Source organism: Vitis riparia, chromosome 9 (assembly GCF_004353265.1).
Source record: "Vitis riparia cultivar Riparia Gloire de Montpellier isolate 1030 chromosome 9, EGFV_Vit.rip_1.0, whole genome shotgun sequence".
Lineage (NCBI taxonomy): Eukaryota > Viridiplantae > Streptophyta > Magnoliopsida > Vitales > Vitaceae > Vitis > Vitis riparia.
This window is the reverse complement of record NC_048439.1, coordinates 13,550,882-13,560,539: the sequence shown is the minus strand read 5'-3', so window position 1 is coordinate 13,560,539 and position 9,658 is coordinate 13,550,882. Positions and strand designations below refer to the sequence as shown.

The 9,658-nt window shown below is 29.9% G+C and overlaps 1 pseudogene; it reads left to right on the top strand.

Annotated features, from left to right (window-relative positions):
* The first annotated feature begins 6,487 nt into the window (after positions 1-6,487).
* On the top strand, positions 6,488-7,974 carry LOC117921839 (annotated as a pseudogene).
* The last annotated feature ends 1,684 nt before the right edge of the window (positions 7,975-9,658 follow it).

The window sequence follows — 9,658 nt, the reverse complement described above, 5'->3', positions numbered from 1 at the left end:
ATTGGGACTGCGCACCTTCAGCTCACCCGTGTAACCCTGTGGCCTAGCCCCTCTCTAACAAATTTATTTAGGTGGGATCTGAAGGAACAATGAAAAATGTAGGGTTATTTGGTAATTGTACGCTTTGAGTTTTATATAACAAAAGCTTATTTCTAAACCTAAAATATTTTTAACATATTTTTAATATTTTAAAATATATTTTAAAAATAATTTTTATGTCTAATATTTTATTTTTAATCATGGTATATATTTATATAATTACTTTTTAAAACAACAATAAAAAAATCAAATGAAAATAATAAAAAACAACTAAAAGATATTTTCTAAAAATAAAAAATAGGTTTTAGTTGTCAAACGTATTTTTTGTGTTTTTTATTCTAGAGAATAGAAAATTGTTCTAAAAAACAATTCCCAAACAGACTCTTATATTTTTCACAAAACAAAAAAAAAATTACATTTGACAACTTGAAAATAGAAAACATTTTTTTATTCTTAAAACAAAAAATAAAGTGTTTTTAAATAACATTTTTTACTTCCTTTCACTTATTTTAAAAAATAATTATACAAATATAGAGAATGATTAAAAATAATTCATTTCATATAAAAGTTATTTTTAAAACATAAAAAACAGGTTAAAAACATTTCATATTCCCAAAACATATATTTGTTTTGAAAAATATGGTAAAATTATTTTTAAAAATTTTAAAAAAAAGAACATATTTGACAACCAAAAAAATAGAAAGTAGTTTTCTATTGCTAAAAACAAAAAACAAGTTGTTTTTAAACAACATCTTTAAGTTGTTTTCATTGTTTTATGGTGGTTGTTTTAAAAAAAATCAGTCTACAAAAATGAAAAATGATTAAAAATAAAGCACTAAATATAAAATTTATTTTTAAAACATATTTAAAAACATTGAAAATTAAGTTAAAAACATTTCAAGTTCACTAATAGACTTTTATTGTACAAAATATGATAAAATTGTTCTCAAAAGAGCATAGGGGAGTTAAGAAGAGACGTTGCCTCCCATGTTAGGATTTTCTTCTTTTCATTCATCATTTTTAACCCTTTCTTTTGTTTCCTTTATGAAGATTTCTTCTAGTTTTCGAGGTTTTTCTTTTCTTGGTCTTGTGGGTTTTACTTGTTCCTTTGTTGGTTGATCTATGAGCATTTTGTGTATTTTTATCTACAATGTTAGAAGAATCTAAAATTTAATCTTTTGATGACAAGTTACTTTGATTTTGGAAAATTATCAAATAAAGTGCGCCAAAGGTGATAAGGACCTTAGAGGGTCATTAACTTTAAAAAGGTCCTATAAAGGATCAAACTTTTGTGAAGACTATCTTACCCTTTTATTAACTTCTTCCTATTTCTCCACAGACCCACACACACATACAAAGAAGAAAAAGAAAAAGAAAAAGATATGAGATAGGTTATTACGAAAGGAGAAAGGAAGAGCTATAAAGAGAGAAATAGAGATGAAGGATGGTCTAAGGAGTGAAGAAGTGTTAAGCCCAAAGGCAAAGCCTAAGATGAGAGTAGAGAACTTATAAGTCATGTAGGAATTTTTTATGTGCATTCTTACTTGATAGTGAGACTTGCTTTTTAGTTTGAAATTTTTATTTTTGAAAAACTTGAAGTAACCTCTTATTTTTGTTTATTTTTAAAGGAAAAACAAAATAAGAAATAAAATTCTACAGTGACCTCTTTTTAAAGGAAAAGCAAAGTCTGAAAAAATTGAATCTAGATTCAGGGATTAAGTTACTATTAGGAATATAGCATAGGGTTGCACCTCTTTAAGCCCTAATGAGGTCTCTACGAAATAAGTGGAAGGAACTAAGGCAATTAACGAATATACTATGGATACTAAGAGACAAAAACAAAGAATATACAACAAGACAATAGTGATTAAGAGCAAGAGATAAAGAATACTAGTAACATAACACATATATCAAATAAATCAAACAAATGAGAGGAAAAAAAGAGTACATCTCAATAATGCCCAAAACATGGCAATGCACTTACATAAGGAAAAAAATAGTTAGTTTTCAAACAAAATAAGATATATAACATCAAAACAAGAGTCACCTAATATATACCAGATGCACATAATAAAAAATCAATGATCAAAGATGGCTAAACTAGCATCAAAGTGAACTAATATACGTTAATCATATAGAGAAATCAAAACAGGACAACAAACATGTAATTACAAAATAAATCCTAACAAAATAGCTAAGGGAGATCATGCTATTGGGGAAGACTTATCTAACATGTAGAAGATGTCTATAATACAAATCAAGAGTTAAAAAGGGTTAAAAACATGTCAAAAAGGAACGAATTAACTAGTGATTCAAATGATACATAAATAGGACAAAAAATAAGCATTTACAATATAAATTTGAATAAAAATTTTAAAAACAAAATAAATAAATAAATAACCTATAACATATTCAAGGTGTCTAAAACACAATCCAAAAGCAAAAAAAAAAAAAAAAAAAAAAAAAAATCCAAACATGCATCAATTGATTCAAATTTAACTAAACATCTTATTGCTAAAAAATAGGACAAAATATTAGGTCATACAAAGATTAAATTATTTAACAAGTATGGAAGTGAGATAAAAATCAAAGCAAACAACATGTTCAAAGTGTCTAGAACATATTCCAAAAGCCTAAAGTGCTAAAAAATTCACCAACTAGTCTAGATTTCAAAGAGCATTCCACAACTCCAGATCATGTCAACACAATAAGAGTGAAAAGATAGAATTTTCACAAGCTTAATAAATCATTTTTTAGCAAACCCAAATCTCAAAAACTTTTTTAAGAAGTCTAGAATATAGAAAAAAATATCAAAAGTAATTTAAAACCTATAGTTATGATTGATTTGCAAGAATATTTCCGAGGTAAAAAATATGATAGAATCTAGACACTTAGAAAAATCAATTTATTCAACAAGCTTGGAGAGAGTTCTTTTAACAAAATAAAAATTATTTGATACATTTAAGAAGTTTAAAACACTATCCAAACCTTAAAAATATTTTAGAATAAGCCAAAAAGTCTAAATTTATAAAAACATTTTGAAAATAAAAAATAAGACAACAAACAAGCAAATTTTGGAAATAAAAGAATGTGAGCTTTGCTGTAACCCAAATTATTTTCCATAAACTAATCCACATCCTAACCCCACAAGAAAAGGCTCATAGGGGTTGGGGATAGTCTCATTAAATTAAGATTTGCAAGATTAATTCATATTTTCGAAATCAAGAAAATGTTAAAATCAAGTTTGAAAAATGAGTGATGAAGGCCAAGAAAGTGAGTCATAAATTAACTACAGGGCATTCATTTCTTCACAACCCTCAAATGAATATGAATTTAAGCTTATAAGAGGCATTAAGGGCCAAATTAACATTCGAGTTTAGAGAAAAGTGTTGAATGCACATGAAAACATCTATGGAGAGGTATGTTCCAATGTGAAATTAAGTCATGTAAGTTAAGAACTAGTAACAATCATTATTAACCATAAAATGATCATAACTTTAAGCTCCAAATGACCATGAGAAGTGGTTCAAATGGGCTGAAAAATGATCCTTTAAAAGTCAGTTTAAAAAAGCTTTTCAAAATTACAAAAACTATTAGAGCAACTATCATTTTCTCAAGTATGATGGTAAGCCCAAAGCTCATGGAAGGAAGCTTGACCTTGGGCCATGAAATTAACCATTGAAAGATGCTTGAAATTCAATCAAAGAGGGTTTGAAAGAGGATTTGACAACCAGATTTGCAAACAAAACCAAAAAGGGCAAAAATAAAAGGCTTTAAAGGGCCTTTTGTATAGAAAATCTCTTTGATAGATAAACAAACACTTTGTGTTTATCAAATATTATTTTAAAATCAGTCAAAAAAGATGTAAAAAATCATTAAAATGGAGGGAAAAGCATAATCCTCAAAAGAAAAATGGGGATTTCAAATTCAAATAAGTCATATATCATGATTTAGTTAATGAGCTTAAAAAATGATAAGATACCCAAAAGAGATCAAAATTAAATCAAATAAAGCTTGACAAACTATTGAACAACAATATAATCAAGAGATCAAGCATCTCATTAAGTAATTAAGATAAATAAAGTGAAAAAAAATACTCTATAGATGAGCAACAAATATCCAACAATCAAATGTGTAGCCATTAATATCCACATCCAATATTCATATCATCTCAAAAATCAAAAGATGGAAGAAAATAAACTAAAAATAAATACAAAAATCGGATTTACAGGGACCTTATCCAAAAAATCTCCTCACAAGTGGAATCACTTAACTTCTAGTATGCATAACTTTTCCTCCAATCCAAATTGTCTTCCAATCTTCAAGAATTTCTCATCCTTTGGAAAAATAGGCAGAGTTTCCTATTTTTTTTTTATAAAAAAATCCAAAATAGCAAAACTAAAATAATATAATTACAAATGTCATGGAGTTTTAAGATAAACTCCTTAAAAGCAAAACATGATGTACCAAAATAAGATTTCCTTATATATATATATATATATGCTATACTTTTAGTTTCCTTTATTTTATCCATGTTTGCATTAATATTTATCTAAGCAGTCAACCTTGCATCACTTACATTGTACATGACTTAAGTGCATTAGGAGTTGTATTGAAATCCAAGTCATTAGGGTTCCTTACAAGTTTATGAGTAGTTTATAACTGGTTCATAAACTTAGGCAATCCATTTGAGATAGTAGTACACTACCTTCTAATTAGAGGGATGACTTGTCTTGGTCAACAAGATGAGTTTCCTATGATGAGTGTAGCAGTATGTATGGTTACACACAAAATAGGACCTCCGGTGAATTGTGAAATTAGTTATCAAATATGCATGATTTCATGATTAATGACATATTTTGCATAGAAATTAGGGTAATGATTATATCTTAAGCTTGATTTTAATATTAAAAAAATGCTTTTCAATTAGGAAATTGTATGTCAATTTGTATTTATTTGACTTTCTCATATTTTCTTTAAGTTTGTGATATTACAACTATATTTCATCAATAATGATCTTCTTGAGATCCACCCCAAACATCGCGAATGTGAGGATGATGTGTGAATTGAACCAAAACTCTATTATGTCAAATAAGAAAGTCAAATCACAATCATAAAGATGAGTTAGGGTGTGTACCTAGACTGCTTCTTAAGCACTATCATGAGAACATCAAAGGTTAGATTAACAAATAATACCATGGTTTTAAAAACTAGACTGGACTGGCTAGTTTGATCGTCAACCGATCACGGTTTTGGTTCAATAAGGTGAATTGGGTCAGAAGGTGGTTGAATTGGAATCGAACCGGATGGTCCAACCAAATTTGTATTTTTATTTTTTATTTTGTATTTTTATTTTTTTACAGCATCAAAATGACGCCGTTTTGATAATTATAAAATCATCTTTCCTTCACCCCCTCCTCCCCTAGCGAACTCCCCTGTCACGGCCGCCCCAATTGCACCCCTTGGCCAACCTTGCTATTGCCACGCCTATCACGTCGGTCATGCCATACCAGCCTTGCTATTGCAATGCCTGAGCGGCACCCCTCCTTTCCTTCTATGCGCTTGCGTGCACCCACGCCTTCCATTTTTATTTTTTTTAAAATTTAATTTTTATGTTTTATATTTAATCTTTTAATTTTTTGTTGATTATAATTTTAATGTTATGTTTACTATTTAATTTTTAAAATTTTTTGTTTATTTATTGCACATTGAAATTTAATTTATTGAAAATTTTGTTGATTTATTTATTTCAATTGAAATTTGAATCATTTCCATATTTTATTTAGTTTAGAGTTTTAAACTTTGTATGTAGGGTGGCAATGGTTTGATTATTTAATAAATATTGGGTTGATTGACATTATGATTGTATAACATGTTATATTGTGTTAGAGATATGATATATGATGATTGATGACTTTTACAAGTAAAAAATTTTGTGAAAAAACTCAACAAATCAGAGTAGATGTTGTCAAAATTTAGATAAAATTTGTTATTTTTATTTATTAATTTTTAAAATTTTAATAATATATATTTATGATATCATCGGTTCGACCGCAGTTCGATCATCGGTCTGACCAGTGAACTGTGAATCAGTAACTTTTCTAGTTCAATGATCGGTCCGATTATGAAAACATTGAATAATATAACACTCAACATGCATTTCATCTTATTCAAATAATCAAGAATAAACAAAGCACTCAAAGCAATGACATATATCCAAATTTCCACCCTCAAAGTTTGCATATTTGCATAATTAAAGAGATTAAAGGTGTGAGAGACATACCTAGATAACATGCACAACTTACAACGTGCTTGCATGTAATGAAATAGGGTTTATGATAACAAATAACTATGATGCAAAACACTGATTGATATATATATATATATATATATATATATATATATATATATATATATATATATATATATATATATGCATAGCTAAAAAATGGTCAGAATCCAAAGGAATATCATCCATCATTTAGGACATACATACAAGGTCATTGTTAATCCTGGCTACATTGATGCACTGAAACATCTTACAGATATGAAATAAGAAGGTTAGTTCTGTTTTTATTAGTGTTCTATGATGATCTCATATATCTCCCCATTCTTTGATTTGATCGGATTACTTCAGCAAGAGGTGTGCAGGTAAAATCAAGACTGTTGCTTTGACAAATTTTGATAAAGAAAGATTACAAATAATCCTGGAAAACGAGATTCCAGTAGTTAGCAATCAGGTAAATTTAAATTATGTTATTATTTCTTATAATTCCTTCTACACAGCCAATATGCTGTCTATTCTGCTGTTGATGGATCAGAATTGTGATTCATCAAGTACAACATTCAATCGTTGACATGTGTCCCCAACAGAAAATGGCAAAGCTTTATCAGCTTACGGGAGTTAAACTTATAACGTCTCTCTCCCAACAACTTCTTATTCTTGCTTCCCAGATGTTGCCCTTTCCTGCGTTCTTTCATAAATCTAACTGAGTTGCAATTGCGGGTATGGAACAGTAATGGGTGGCCTGTTATCTGAGAAGTTCCTGGACACCAACATAGCCATTCCCTTTTTTGCCCCTCCATTAAACACTCCTTCCCTCCAGAAGTACAAAAGGGTATATTCTTCTTCAACACAATTATACTGCCTTATTCATTATCTGGAAATTGTTCAGCACCATGAATAATTCATAGAACAATAAGAATATCCCAAGAAGGTTACAAAGTTAGTTCTAAGAACAAACCTAGGAAGAACTTTGACAAAATGGGTAAAATATCAAGAATGGACTTTGTCTGTGGACAAGGAATGTATATTAGGAAAATAGAAGTATAAGTTGCCATCTAGGATGAATACATAATAATTAAATATTTCACAATTACTATGGGAGTTCTTCACAATTAAGGATGTTCTATAAAATATTCAAGCATGATGTGATGATACTTTCCAGATATAGATAATTTTGCATATTTGAATTAAATCATATTATGAGTCCCTGAAATTATATTTATGATTTCTACAATAAATATGGTAGATGGTTGATGCTTGGGGTGGATGGAGCCTCTTCCAAACTTTGCTTTGAACACTTAAAACTATAACTACTAAACATGTGGTCTCAATCCCAACTGTTGCTATGAAATACATACTAGATCAGGTAGTCATCTCACCTACTTATGTTAAACCATAGTTTTCTATTGATTTATTGTTTGAACTCCAATTTGAATTTTTGTAATGTTTTGCTAAATTGCAGCCAGCAGTGGCAGGATCAATGGTTCTATCAGAGCATATCAATGACTCCAATGTCGTGTTCTCTCTTGTCCTTGATGAAGATGATGTGTACAACATCCAAGAAGTTTTAAAGAAAGGGAAAGATCTACTAAGAGTAATTGGTGACTGCGGAGATGAATACAGGCGTGCATGAGACTCATGCTTGTAATGTTTTGGTCATATTAATATCTGTTTACTAGAAATACAAGAAAATACCACAACGGACCATACCCGTTTTATTAAATAAACAATTCTTGTTTGGCATTGTAATGTTCTTCAGCTTTTTTTGATTTTTCACAAACCACATCTTGTTCAATGGACGATTGTTTGCTTAGACAAAAGGAAAGATGGTTTGGGTGTTAAGAGTCTCTCAATTCTTAATAAGACTTTTATTTGCAAGTGGAGTTGGTGTTTTTCAAATGAGAATTGGGCTTTCTAGAATCAAGTTATTTGTGGGAAGTATAGACAAGAAAAATGGGGTTTATCTTCTTAGAAGGTGAGAGAGGGGTGAGGGGTTGTGTTAGGTTGTAGAAAACAGTAAGGAATTAGGATTGGGATCTTATGAGAACTAGGTATTCCTTCTTGGTAGGTAATGGGCGGAGAGTGAAATTTTAAAACGATAAGTGGTATGAGGGCAATCTGTTGAGTGTGTCTTTCTCTTCTCTATTTGCTTTAAGTAATTCTAAGAATGTGTGGGTGCGTGGAGGAAGTTTAGAATTACTCAACTGAAAGGGGGAGGAGGGAAGGTGAAATCCTTATTTTTCTAGACCTTTTAATGATTGAGAGATGGATTGTGTGGAGAGATTTCTGACATGTTAATTGGCATGAGAAGAGAGTGTATAGGGATGCAGAAAATACAATGCTTTGGACAATGACAAAGAGTGGCAAGTTTATAGTTAATTCTCTTTACAATGCTTTGGAGCTAGACAACTTCGAGTCTTTTCCAATAAGAGGAATTTGGCTCTCATGGGTATAACCTAGAGTGAGTTCCTATTTTATTTTTATTTTTTATTTTTTGTTGAAGGCAACATGGGTAAAGTTTTAACCTTGGATCAAGTTCAAAGATGAGGATGGTGTTTAGCAAATAGGTGTTATTTTTTTTCATTTGTTTGAAGAATCCATAGATCACTTGCTTCTCCATTGTGAAAAAACAAGGGTTTTATAGGAGTTGTTTTTTGCTTTTTTTTTTTTGGGTATTTTTGGGTGCTTCCTTTATTAGTTAAAGAGATATCATTGGGGTGACATGGTTCTTTTGTGGAAAAAAGTGTGGGAAGGTTTAGAGACTATGTTTTCTTAGTTTTCTTTCAAAAAGCTAAAAAATGATTTTTATTTGGTTTCTTTGGTTAGAGACTAAGTTGTTTATATATGATTGTCTTTTGACTTTAGTGAGTTACTTTGATTGGTTGGGCCTTGGTGAGGGTCCAATTATTTTGGTTTTTTCTCCTATTTTAGCCTTGGTGGTGGAGGGAGGTTTGTTTCTTGTATACCTTAGGTCGCTCTTTTGGTGACTCATTTTAATTTAATTTGATTCTTTATCTATCATTTAAAAAAAAAAAATCATATTCTTCTTAGAGTTAGAATATGTTGGTTGAACATACAATAGAAAAATTTACAAGTCTATTAGAGGAGTAATCTTGATGGGTTGATAAAATACCCTATTATTTTATGGACACCAATTCATGGGGTGTTTGTATGCAATAGATAGTAGATCACAGACCTGAGCTTTGTCTCATTGCAATTTCATAAGATACTGGCGTGTAGTTAACTCTTTTTAGTAGAATATTGAGTCAACTTCATAATTGGAATATAAAGGAGCCAATATTTTCTTATAGGTCCCAATGGTCCCCCATCAAG